The following is a 13488-nucleotide window of genomic DNA, read 5'->3' as shown; positions in this document are numbered from 1 at the left end:
ACCGGGGGCGCAGGGTCTGGGGGCTAGCCGGCAAACCATGAAGCTGGTAGCGCTCGGGCAGCCCTTTTTGTGTGGCTGGGAGGGAGGAGGAGGAATGCGGGGCGCTCAGGGGAGGAGGCGGAGTTAGGGCTGGGACTTTGGAGAAGGGGCGGAGTTGGGGCGGGGCCGGGGGTGGGAAAGGGGTGGGGCCCGGGCCCCCCTGGAGTGTCCTCTTTTTTTATTTTTTAAATATGGTAACCCTACCCATGATTCAGCCTATAGTGTTGTGAACACGTGTCATGCTGCTGCTGGAGGTCAGTGCTCACTCCCCCTCCTATTTTACCTGATCCCCTCTGCAGCTCAGCCCTTTCCAATAAAATCCATTCGAGCAGATAGAAGTACATACATGACAGTGTCTGCGTACACCATGGAGACATGCTTGCAGTAAGAAAAGGAAGTCAGTTTTGAGGCATGCAGTGGAACAACAGAAGGGAACATTCAAGGGTAAGGGTGGCTCCAGGCTGTACACCACCCCAGTAATAACAGAATCACAAATGGAAGGGATAGGAGAAATTCCTACTATTCAGATGGACTCAGAAGGGGTCTGATCTATTTGGCAGTCTTTCTAAAGAACCACAGAGCTTCATGTGCTACTGTAAATCCTGGCTGCACAACCCAAGAACATGCAAAATTCAAACTGCATTTGCCATCTAATGACCACAAATTTGAATAAACATGGTTAGGAGCTGGATCCTGGTCTGAGTCTCAAATAGCATTGGGCTTGAAAAGAGGCATGAGAAATTTCAACTCAAAAGATAATTTTGTTTTCAGGAAATTATATGTACCTGAAACAGGCTTAGATTGCAAGAACCTCTTCCATCACAACTACAGTGATGTTAGCACCATGCTATAATAAATCCACCCTTTAGATGAGACCAAGTTGTCATTTACCTATTTAACAAGTGAGAAATTAGACTAAGGTTTCTTCTGTCTGTCTTGAGCATCCATCCATGAGGAAGTTAAAAATCCCAGAGCAATTTCCAAATGGAGTAAGGGCTGCCTCATTTCCTCAACATTTTGAGCCCAGCATTTTGAATGTGGTGCAAATAAATAAATGCATGAAGACCACAAGACCTCTTGAGCTGCCCTGATCCAGCCTGCTTCAAGACCACCCAACCCATTCTAAGACTTCAAAATCCATTTTGAACTGCCCTGATCCTTCTCAAGGAATCCAACTTGCTCCAACCTGTTTCTAGCTGTTCTACTCTACCCCCAAGCTATCCCCATTTGTCTACAAGTGCCCTAACTTTCCCCAATAAACTTGGTTTGTGTTGATCTGATCCAAGATGCTTAGAGCATCAATTCCACCCAGCCCACAGCTACTTCCATCTGCCCAAGTTATTCCATTTGACCCATATTGACACTTGGATACCACCATGATAGAATATAAATCTAATCTGAGCTGCCACTACCTACCCCAATCTTTTTCTAGCAATCCCAATTAGATCCCAGACCTCTCTAATTCTTCCTGTACTACCCTGAACCCCCCCTGATTTGTTCTGAGTTGCTCCAGGCTATCCCAATTGATCCTGATCCTAAACTGCTCAGAACTATTTCTATCCAGGCCTATCTACTCAAAACTATTTTTACACTATCCCTGATGCGCTCACATTTTTATCTGAACTCTCCAAAGTTATCAAGATTTGCTTTGATCTATTCTGAGATATGCAGATTAGTCTGTAGCTGCCCTGAGCCACCTCAAGACCAGCCGCTCTCCAGTACAGACTTTTATACTGTTGTAGAGAAAAGTTTGTGGACAGAAATCTGAGTAATCATACAAATTAGTATACCAGTCACATCAGGGCTTTGGAAAAGCATTCCGCAGGCCTGCTCTTCTCACCCCCTTCCCTGAAGCCTGCAGTGCTTCAAGTGCCAGCTCTAAGACATCGTCAGAGTCATAGAAGGAGAAATGCAGTTTGTTAAGGCATGAGACATGCCTTGGCTCAGCTGGTCATATCACTAAAAGGGTTTTGTGTCTGATTAATTTCATCCAGTCAGTAGAGGTCTCAGAGCAAAATGAGAGGAGCTGCCTCCTTGTACACTTCTGATGAATACATTTTCTAAGGGGGCCTAGGGAGCTATCAATCATCCCAGTCAAAGCAGCCTTTAAGAATTAGAAGACAAGTAATCATTAGGGGAATGGCTCTGCCTTGGGACTAGTAAGTAGGTGGCAAGGGCAGGTGGCTTTTTGTCTAATAGGGGACAGCTGGTTCAATCAGTGAAATCCTTGCAGAATGGATTCCAATTCTATCTACCCAGGTCCTAATGCCTTGGCAACTGTTTGCTCTCCCAGTAACTAATGTTTCCCAATCCAGTTAAGACTGCTCTCTGTCAGGGAGGGAGATGGGGCATCTGGACAGTGATTCTCCTGCTGTTTCACTCGGCAGACCACTCTGTGTGAGCTAGATCATCACACAGAAATACCTCACACACACACCTACACACCCCTGATGTCCTATTTAGTGGTGCTCAGAATGTTTCATTCTATTTACCCTCATGAAGGACTCCACAGACCATTGGTGGCCCATCAATCAGTTTGAGAATGACTAATACTTAGTACTTCAAAGGGGGAAAGCCACCAGCATTTGATCAGTCCTGGAAACAGATGTCACTGTGTCAGCCAATGGTATTTTTCAGCATGGTTATGTCCTTCCTACAAATAGTGGCCTCTGTGAAGGATGGCAAAACTCATCACCAGCTAAACAGATAAAATACCCAACTTCCCCCTGCTATCACTGTTTCTCCCATGAGACAAGAATTATTGTAGTCTTCCTTACACCATGAATTGTCTTGCAATTTCTTTAACCCTTGGATGGACACTGGCTTCTCCACAGAGCTCAAGATAAAGAGACTTCAAGTAGCATTGACCTGTGCAGAGACATTGGGTAAAAATTTCAAAAAGCTTAGGTGACTTTGGGAACCTAAGTCCTATTTTCAAAGGCACCTAAGTCACTCAGAAGCCTAGATTCGATTGACTTTCAATGAAACTGAGACTCAAATCAGTTTTGAAAATGAGATGTGGGCACTTTTGAAAATATTACCTGTCAGCTACCATAGCTGCTGCCACTGCAAGAGAGAATACTGCAGAGTCAGACCACAACTCCTCTGACTCCTATCTTGAACCCCCACAGACCCCAAATACTGTAGATCACCAGGGTTGGGAACACTGCAGAGGAATGATGCAAGGGGAGAAGCACTTTCCTGCTGCCATGACCTCATCTGGGCGCTTTGCCCACTTGCAGTAGTGGAAGGAACCATTATTTATTTATTTATTTATTTTTAAGTTCCCTTTGGCTAAGGTTCCCAGTGGCCTTTGAAAGCTTTGGATGCCAATTCATTCAAATGAGATTCAATATAATATATAAAATACAACATTTTATTTTGCCCTCAGGAAAAAAGACAAGTCCTTAAAATTGCCCATCCCCACAGAGCAAGCCTTAAGCAGATACGGGGTGGGTGGGGGGAATAAGAAAGTTATCTCTAAGAGGTGGAACCTGAGATTATTATTCAAGGTCACAAACAATAAATATAATACCGCCCAGGCAGTGAATATAAAGCCAATGAATTAGAGTCATTATAGCATTCAGATATACAGAAAATACTACTTATAAATTATAACAGACACAATGTCTATAAATCAGATTATGTTTATAATAGACAAATCCTGCAGCTGCCTCTGCTGCTGTGAAGGGTCTTCTCACAGCACAACTGATGCAGGTGTGTGCACAAGGGGGAGAATGATTTGGGGATGTCATACAGAGGATGCACATGCCCCACATGGCTCCCCTGCATATTGGCAGACAGGAGGTTGGAAACAGGGCTCTGATGGGAGAATCACTGCTATTCAAGGTCTTCCAGTCCTGCACTATGTGAAGATGACACTAAGCTGGTGGGAGAGGTAGATAAACTAGAGGGTAGGGGTAGGGTCCAGAGTGACCTAGACAAATTGGAGGATTGGGCCAAAAGAAATCTGATGAGGTTCAACAAGGACAAGTGCAGAGTCCTGCACATAGGAAGGAAGAATCCCATGCACTACTACAGGCTGGGGATGGACTGCTAAGCAGCAGTTCTGCAGAAAAGAACCTGGGGATTACAGTGGACGAGAAACTGGAATGAGTCAGCATGTGCCCTTGTTGCCAAGAAGGCTAACGGCATATTGGGCTGTATTAGTAGGAGCATTGCCAGCAGATCGAGGGATGTGATCATTCCCCTATATTTGGCACTGGTGCGGCCACACCTGGAGTATTGCATCCAGTTTTGGTCCCCCCACTACAGAAGGGATGTGGACAAATTGGAGAGAGTCCAGTGGAGGGCAAGAAAAATGATTAGGGGGCTGGGGCACATGACTTATGAGGAGAGGCTGAGGAAAAGGACAGTTACCTGTTCTGTAACTGGCGTTCTTAGAGATGTGTTGCTCAGGTGTATTCCACAGTAGGTGTGCGTGCTCGTCACGTACACCGGTGCCAGAGGTTTTTCCCTTAGCAGTACCCGTAGGAGGGGAGCACCGCTGTGACCCCTGGAGTGGCGCCTCTATATCGTGCTATAAGGGGAACTGCCCACCCTCAGTTCCCTCTTGCCGCCAGTGAAGGTAGTCGGAACTTTGTGCTCCAGCCTTGCTGTAGCTCTTCTAGTAGCCTTAGTAGTACTTGTCTTCTCCAATAGTTGGATAACTTCTTTAGTTAGTTGCCTGGTGCAGGGCATGCCCCGTGCCCCAGGCTTCAAGTTGTGCGACTCCTGTTGCAGTTCTATGCCAAGAAGCGACCCGCACACTCAGTGTCTCTGCTGCTTGGGCGAGACCCATGTAACTGATCACTGTAAAATCTATAGATTGTTCAAGCCTCGAACCAAACGAGAGAGAGATATCCGGCTTTGGGCCCTGCTAATGGAATCTGTGCTGGCCCCGGCACCGGCGCACCAACCGGACTCGGCACCGGGCACTGCGTCCTCGGTGCGGAGCGAGGCTCCCTCCACCAGCCAGCACCGCTCACTTGCTAAGAACCAGGGAAAGACTCAGCGGTGCTGACAAAAGGACAGGGATGAGGCCGAACCCAAGTTGGGCAGCCCACAATCCCGCTCGGGACCCAGACCTCTGACTAACGCTGAGCGGAGTAGCCCGGTCCCGTTCACGAGTGCCTCTCCCGCGGTGAGAATGCCATCGACACCGGAGGCTGCACAGGCTGCACGTGACATCCTCTCCCTTCCACTGCCGGGTGCGCCGCTTGAGATGGGATCCTGGTCCCGAGGGAAGCCGCTGTTGGGAGCACACCAGCCCTCCCCGGCAAGACACAGCCCGCGCTCTGAGGATCGTGTGCTGACCTGTTCGACGAGGTCCTCACATAGCTCGCATCAGCCCTCCACTCCGCTCAGACTGGCTCACTTGCCCGCACGGGAGTCTCGAGAGTCCTCCACACCCCAGCTGGGGCACAGGCACCGAGACAAGCGGCGTCGACGCTCCTCCTCGAATCGTAGCTACAGGAGCAGATCCCGACGCCATCATCACAGACGCTCGGGTTTGAGTGCCTGCTCCGCCAGACACCATGCTTGGAGCTCCCCTTGAGTGTTACCAGCACTGAAGCGTTGTAGCTACGACCGCCAGGATGACTACGAGAGCAGCACCTTGGATGAGTACCGCTCCTCGTTGTCGAGGTCCAGATCTCAAGGTTGGCACCAACACGACCATAGAGGCTCCCACCGCTCTTACGGCACCCTGTGGTCAACGGCGACCTCGGCCTCGGCACCCAGCTGCCCGTTCCTGAGCCACCCCGCCCCTCAAGAGCGGCCTGCACCGCTCGGCACCCAAGCCGGTGAGTGGCAGGGGGCACCGTGGCAGGGGCAATGGTGTCAATGGGCACTGTGGCCACAATTGCCCACCCAAGCGAGACCCCGGTCGGTAGCCGGAGCGTCGCAGGCCCATTCAGTGTTCCCCCCTCGACAGAGTCAAAAGTCGACGGGTACCAAGCTGGCAGCACCGGGCCCGGATTCAGTCTTGGGGGTCGAACCACCGGCACCTCCCGACGCCCTGGGAGCCGGCCCGGCCCCCTTGCTGGTGCCGGAGGAGACCATAGCGGCCCCTCCGCCTATCCTACAGGAGGACTTTAAAGCTCCTCAAGAGCTCCTCAAGTGGGTGGCCTCAAATCTCCAGCTCCAGGCTGAGGAGATGGAGGAGCCATCGGACACCCTTTTCAATGTGCTGTCCTCCTCGGCACCGGGCCGTATGGCCCTACCTCTCCACCAAAGGGTAGCCAACATATCAACTGCCCTATGGCAATCCCCAGCTTCCTTGGCGCCAATCTCCAAGAAAGCAGAGAGGAAGTACTTTGTCCCGGCTAAGGGACATGAGTACCTGTACTCCCACCCGGCACCCAACTCTTTGGTGGTGGAGTCAGTGAATCGGGTACTGCTAAGGGAAAAACTTCCGGCACTGGTGCACGTAGCAAGCACACACACCTACTGTGGAATACACATGAGCAATCACTCAAAGAAGAACTGGGCTTGTTTAGTCTGCAGAAGAGAAGAGTGAGGGGGGATTTGATAGTAGCCTTCAAGTACCTGAAGGGGGGTTCCAAAGAGGATGGAGCTTGGCTGTTCTCACGGTGGCAGATGACAGAACAAGGAGTAATGGTCTCAAGTTGCAGTAGGGGAGGTCTAGGTTGGATATTAGGAAACACTATTTCACTAGGAGGGTAGTGAAGTACTGGAATGGGTTACCTAGGAAGGTGGTGGAATCTCCAGCCTTAGAGGTTTTTAAGGCCTGGCTTGACAAAGCCTTGGCTGGGATAATTTCGTTGGGGTTGGTCCTGCTTTGAGCAGGGGAGTCTTAGGGTGACCAGATGTCCCGATTTTATAGGGACAGTCCCAATATTTGGGACTTTTTCTTATACAGGCGGCTATTACCCCCCACACTCTGTCCCAATTTTTCATACTTGCTATTTGGGTACCCTAGCTGGACTAGATGACCTCCTGAGGTCTCTTCCAACCCAAATCTTCTATGATTCTAAGGGTACGTCTATACTTACCTCCGGGTCCGGCGGTAAGCAATCGATCTTCTGGGTTCAATTTATCGCGTCTTGTCTAGATGTGATAAATCAATCCCGGAAGTGCTTGCCGTCGACGCCAGTACTCCTGCTCCATGAGAGGAGTACGCGGAGTTGACGGGGGAGCCTGCCTGCCGCTTCTGGACCCACGGTAAGTTCGAACTAAGGTACTTCAACTTCAGCTACGTTATTCATGTACCTGAAGTTGCGTATCTTAGTTCAAAGTGGGGGGTTAGTGTGGACCAGGCCTAAGGGGAGCTCCGGGGCTTGACAGTTATTAGCCTGGAGCAGAAATGACATCAGCTTTTCAGCCTAAGAGGGAGAATTCCTTCCCCTCCTTCCATCTGCAGCGTTTCCCCTGCAGCCAGCTATGTTATTCAGGCTAGGGACTGTAGGGAAGAGTTTAGGCACTACTTATTACACGACAGATATACCTCAAACACTGTTGATAATCCACACCCGTATTAGACCGGAGACACTGTGGCAGTTACAGCCAATCCAATCTCTCCTTTTACTACTATGGGTAGCTTGGAAGTAGATAAGTGTACAAAAGACTTTGAGAGCTAAAAACAAGACTTGGGAGAATGCCACAGTGTAAGAGAGTGGAGAAGTCACGTCATGTAAAGCAACAAGAAATATAGTTCCTTTCATTCAATTTTTGCAAGTTCATCACTATGTGACTGCAATACAAAAGAGGATAATTCTTACAGCACTGAAAATGAATGTAAAATACAGGGGAAAAAATCTATTGAAAGAGGCTCATTAAAGCTGGTTTTAAAGCAAAACAATTGCATTTAGAGAACTTTGAAGAAGAGTCAGGGAAAATGTTTATGATAAATCTGCATACACATAAGGAAACACTATTACTAGTTCTATTAAATAAATACAAGATAAGTTACTCAATGCTAATGGTATATGGCCCACATGAAGTGACACGCTAGCAACAATAGCTACCCTCATGTGCGGAGGGATATTGCAGTCAGTTATGAGAAGGTGAGTAACCGTTTTTTCTTCGAGTGATTGCTCAGATTGATTTCAATGAGGTGACTCCCAAGCCTTTCCTAGGCGGTAGGGTTGGAGTTATGGAGTTGCTGATTGGAGCACCACTCTGCCAAAAGCTGCATCATCTCTGGCGTGCTGGACAATGGCGTAATGAGAGGTGAACGTATGTATTGAGGACCAAGTTGCTGCCCTGCAGATTTCTTGTATTGGGACCCGGGCCAGGAACGCCACTGATGAGGCCTGAGCTCTCATGGAGTGTGCCGTAAGTACCGGGGCTGGTATTTTGGCCAGCTTGTAGCACGTGTGGATGCATGACATGATCCAGGGAGATATTCTCTGAGATGAGACCGGGAGTCCTTTCATCCGTTCTGCCACCGCTATGAAATGGTTCGACTGTCTGAACGGCTTAGTGCGCTCGATGTAAAAGCCTACTGCTTGCTGAACATCCAGGGAGTGCAGCCTCTGCTCACAGCTACTGGCACGAGGCTTAGGATAAAAAACAGGTAGAAAAATGTCCTGACTAGTGTGGAAGTGTGACACAACCTTAGGAAGAAAGGCTGGATGAGATCTGAGTTGCACCTTATCCCTGTGGAAAACCGTATAAGTTGGGTCTGAGGTAAGCGCCTTTAACTTAGACACCCTCCTTGCTGATGTAATGGCGACCAGGAAGGCTACCTTCCACGACAGATAAAGAAGGAAGCAAGTCGCCCGCGGTTCAAATGGGGGCGCCATTAGCCTGGAGAAGACCAGGCTATGGTCCCACATGGGGACAGGCTGTCTGATCTGGGGATGTAGATGTTCCAAACCCTTGAGGAACCAGCAAACCATAGGGTTGGTGAAGACAGAGCTCCTAGATGCTCCCTGGTGGGAAGCTGAGATAGCAGCGAGGTGTACCTTTATGGAGGATGCTGCCAGGCCTTGCTGTTTCAGGTGCAGAAGATACTCTAAGATGAGAGGTACTGGTGCCTGAAGAGGAGGTGCACGACGCTGGTCACACCAACAAGTAAATCTTTTCCACTTTGCCAGCTATGTGGCTCTAGTGGAGGGCTTCCTGCTGCCGAGTAGGACCTCTCTTACCTGTTCTGAGCACAGAAGTTCCATGGGGTTCAGCCATGAAGCTTCGAAGCTGTGAGATGGAGGGATTGCAGGTCGGGGGTGATGAAGACAACTGTGGTGATCAGTTTGGGAAGGAGTGGCAATGTGATTGGGGCGACCACTGACAGTTCCAGGAGTATGGTGTACCAGTGTTGTCGAGGCCACGCTGGTGCCACCAGAATTATCTTTGCCCGTCCCTGTGCACAAGAGGAAACAGGGGAAAGGTGTACAGCAGGTGGCCTCCCCAGGGTAGCAGGAATGCGTCTGTGATTGAGCCTGATATACATATTTAATCTTAATATGGTTTTCACATTTTTAATGTTTGTTGCTGTTCAATCATGCGCTGGATGTTGTATGTGTGTGGGGGGAGGGGTTGGAATTGCAACTTTAACTGTAATTTAACCAGATAATTTTTTGTGTGATAAATTACTTCAAGGCTTAAAAGCTACTTCGTAGTGACAATAGCTGAGAATGCAAGGTTTGAGGCCTTTTTCTGCAGCCACATTAGGACCATAAGCCAAGAAGCAGAAAGTCACATTCTCACATTCCATCTAAATTATATTAAAATAATATAATATCAGGCTTGTGACAGTGTGCAGAACAAGAACTGCTGACTCATTCCTCTGTCATGCAAGCTCCCATTAAGCGAAGTAAATTGGAGCTGGCTAGAAAAAAACCTGTGCCTAATTGGTGAATGGGAGACAGCTGCCAGTGTTCCCTCTAATTTTTTTACATCCATGTGCAGAATGAATTTTATGTGCACCCATATGGAGGTGATGTGTGGTAGGGGGGGGCCAAGGGGTTCGGAGTGTGGGAGGGGGCTCAGGGCTAGGGCAGAGGGTTGGGGTGCCGGGGGTGAGGGCTCTGGAATGGGGCCAGGGATGAGGGATTTCGGATGCAGGCTGCCCCAGGGAGAGAGGAATCCCCACAGTCCTCTCTCGCCATAGAAGCTCAGGGCCAGGGGAGAGGTGCCTCTCCTAGGCCGTGGCAGTTCCAGTGGGCCTGGGCTGGGCCAAGCTGGGGCAGGGGCGTACGTGCTGTATATAAAGATGTACTTTATGGTTATTGCCCTTCCGTTTATGGCCATGATGAACTCCTGTCCTATGCCAGGTCTTGGTATCTCATCGATGAGTCAGAACAGACAAGGCAGGGATGAGTGGGGACGGGGGAGAGACTGCTGAACTGTACGTCAGGGGAGACATTCAACAGATACTCGTTCTACCCTTGGCCGGTGGCAGTTAAAGGACCCGTGGAACTTTTCCAAATCATTGATCCTGGGCATCTCATGCCTCCCACCCACAGAGTGCACTGGTGTACTACAACTACTGTCCTTCTGCCCCCACTTTACATAGAGTAGTCCCACCCGTGGAGACAGACTACTTGGAAAGGGGACTTATGCCGCAGACTCATCTCCTTACCTGATCGACTTTAAATTTGGAAGAGAAATCCTAACTCAGATCTACCCTGTGTACTTTGAGGCAGGCCGTGGATTCTACTGAGTGACCCAAAGAGTGGGCTTGAAACAGACGCCTCTCCCTGGCCGCAGCAGCTCCAGTCGGCCTGGGCTGAGTCAGGCCAGAGGAGGGGCACCTCTCCCAGCCTGTGAGGCCCTTTATAGCCTGCTGTGTGGCCGCACAGCTTACAGGAAACTTAGCTGCCCGCCCAATTAGCCTGGGGCTTGATAAAAGACTAGGCAGAAGGAAGCTAGGGAAGGGGCAGTGGAAGCAGAGTGATAGCTCTTCCCTTCTGGGTGCAGACACTAGAACCCAAGCTGTGTATGGTGAAAACATAATGGGAGCACAACCTGTAAATAAACGGCACCAGTGGTTACGGAACCCCAGGGTCTCCGAGTAACTTTGTCAGCACAGGAGGGGTAGGAGCCAAGAGGGCCCTGCAGCGACCCTGCTACAAGGCTGTTATAAATGTGCTCCAGTCTGAATAGTATCCACCATCACTGGATAAAGAAACAGATCTTAAGATGTTTAAACAAAACTTTGACTGCATTCTGTCTGGCAAGGAATCACTTAACAGTGTGCATGTCAAATCTAGACTTTGTTTTACCTTTTATAACCCCTATTTCTCTATCGTTTATTTGAATGGCTTCCATCTGATTCTTTAATTGTCTGTTTTTGCAAAATTTAAATAAATTAAGATGATGGGGTCTGATGGGTTAAAGAATTATTTTGTAATGGGTTAGGATGGGTGAAAAATATTGTTTTGTAGGACTTTAGTTTACGATGACTGGTTAAAGTAGAGCTAATCAGGACTCAAGTTTCACTATATAAAGTGGGGTCCAAAAGGAGAACCAACTCCAGGACACACCCCAAGATCAGAACTTCCACACCTCAACACCCTGCCAACTATATTGTGCAGAAGCTGGAGTCCCGGGATAACCGGATCCTAACTGGCCATCAGGGAAAGTTCATCTGCCTTATTGGGAGTAGTGAGCATTGTCTGCTTAGTGTGTGCATTCTGTTTTGGTGATTGTTAATAAATAGAGGTTAAGGACATTACTGTGTAATGCTCTTTGGGTAAAAGGTCCCACAAACCTGCAGGTTACACCCCGAGCCCAGGATGGGTAAGGGCTGGTGCCTTATACCCCGAGCCCTGGACGGGAAGGGATAGGGTGCCTGAATTAACAGGGTTAGGCCTTGAGCCCACAGAAGGGTAAAGGTGGGTTCCCTAGAGTGTGCAGGTAACAAGCAGGATGAGAAAGCAGGCCTCTTGGATGACAAAACACCCAAGTATTCTTTCCAAGACAGAATTGTTAGTAACTACATCTGATTCCATATTTGCACCTGTACAGAGCCCTATTGAAGTCAATGGACCTCTGCAAAAGTGAGTTTGCTTACATGAATACTGTTGCAGGACTGCAAGCTATGAGTTCATTCTTCTCACCCTCGCTCCCATGACAAGCTAAACCACATGCACACTCTCAGATATAAAACAGACTTCATCTGGATGTCTATTTTTACAGTTGTGGGCACAGGAACTGATTTAGTGCTGGTGGTTGTTTTTTGCCTCATTTCAGTATTTGGATACTTCACTTAAGGCACATACAAAATTAAAATGGGGGAGGAGGGGAATCACCACGTGACACATAAGAGTAAAGATATTATATGAAGCCTAAAGGAGAGCTCTGCAACAGGAACTTAGTAAGCCTGGTCATATCAAAGTATGTAACTGAATCTACAAAAGCAAAATTAGTCAACTAATTTCTTGACCAAACACTGCCAATACATTTACATGTGTTGGTAATTATGATTTCCTGCAATGCATGGTTTGTAATACTTTGGTTCCTATACCCATCAAGTCAGGTTACTGAGTGACAGAATTCTTCTGCAAATGTTTTTTCGAGGGGACTGTTTTCAATGCTAAGAGACAACCACAAAAAGTTAACAGTTGCAAGACACAAGTGAAAAGGAAAAAATGAGTGCACGGGGTGTTGTATTACAGACTTGAATCAAATCTGCACCACAATACCCAGGTTTTGTGAAGGGAGTCATTTCTTGGGGACAGACCCATGCAGATGGAAGGAATTCAATCTCACCAAGCTGCTGAGTAGAAGCTGAATCACTGTGCAGCCATTACTGCAACCTTAAGGCCGCCGTTAATCCTGCTGCTGCTCCCACATCCCTACTCTACATGGAGTGATGACTGGTGGGTCCACATTGGATAGCGGATCTGCCACTGTCTTGCTCCTCCCCATATCTACCTCTCTGCCTCCATACCCCAAAACCTTGCTGCATAGGGATGCAAAGGGAATCTCAGAGAACGGGGCTGACGCTGTGCAGTGGTTGCAGATCCAATCAACAGAGCTGACACCCATCCCAAAATCTGCCCATAGCCTATGCAGCAGAACCACACGAGGCTTACTACAAGTGGGGCTTCCGTTGTAACAGAAGGCAGAACTGGATTTTCTCCCTGAAAACAATTATATACGAGTTTGAGTCAGAAATCACAGGAAATAAGATCAGGGACAGTAAGGCAGATGCAGGGGTAAATTAGAGTCAAAGACATAACATGAGAGGCTATTACTAAAGGATGCAAAAGCATGCAAGGTAAGAAGCAAATGGATGGCCAGAATGTGTGTTTGGATCCCTCGCTTAAAGTAGGAGAGGACAAAAAGAAATTCTTCAGTCTTCAGTAAGTAAAAAAAAAAAAAAAAAAAACACCTAACAGAAGATTTAATGCAGTACTAGTTAACAGGAAAGGGAAAAGCCATAGGGCAGAATTACTTAATACATTCAATAAGCAGGGCCCAGGGAAACTCTCAACCTGGTAACTGGCAGAAGCGGTATTAGAACTGGCTATTATT

Source organism: Trachemys scripta, chromosome 7 (assembly GCF_013100865.1).
Source record: "Trachemys scripta elegans isolate TJP31775 chromosome 7, CAS_Tse_1.0, whole genome shotgun sequence".
Taxonomy (NCBI): domain Eukaryota; kingdom Metazoa; phylum Chordata; order Testudines; family Emydidae; genus Trachemys; species Trachemys scripta.
The sequence above is the reverse complement of the archived record's forward strand: the minus strand, read 5'-3'. Positions refer to the sequence as shown.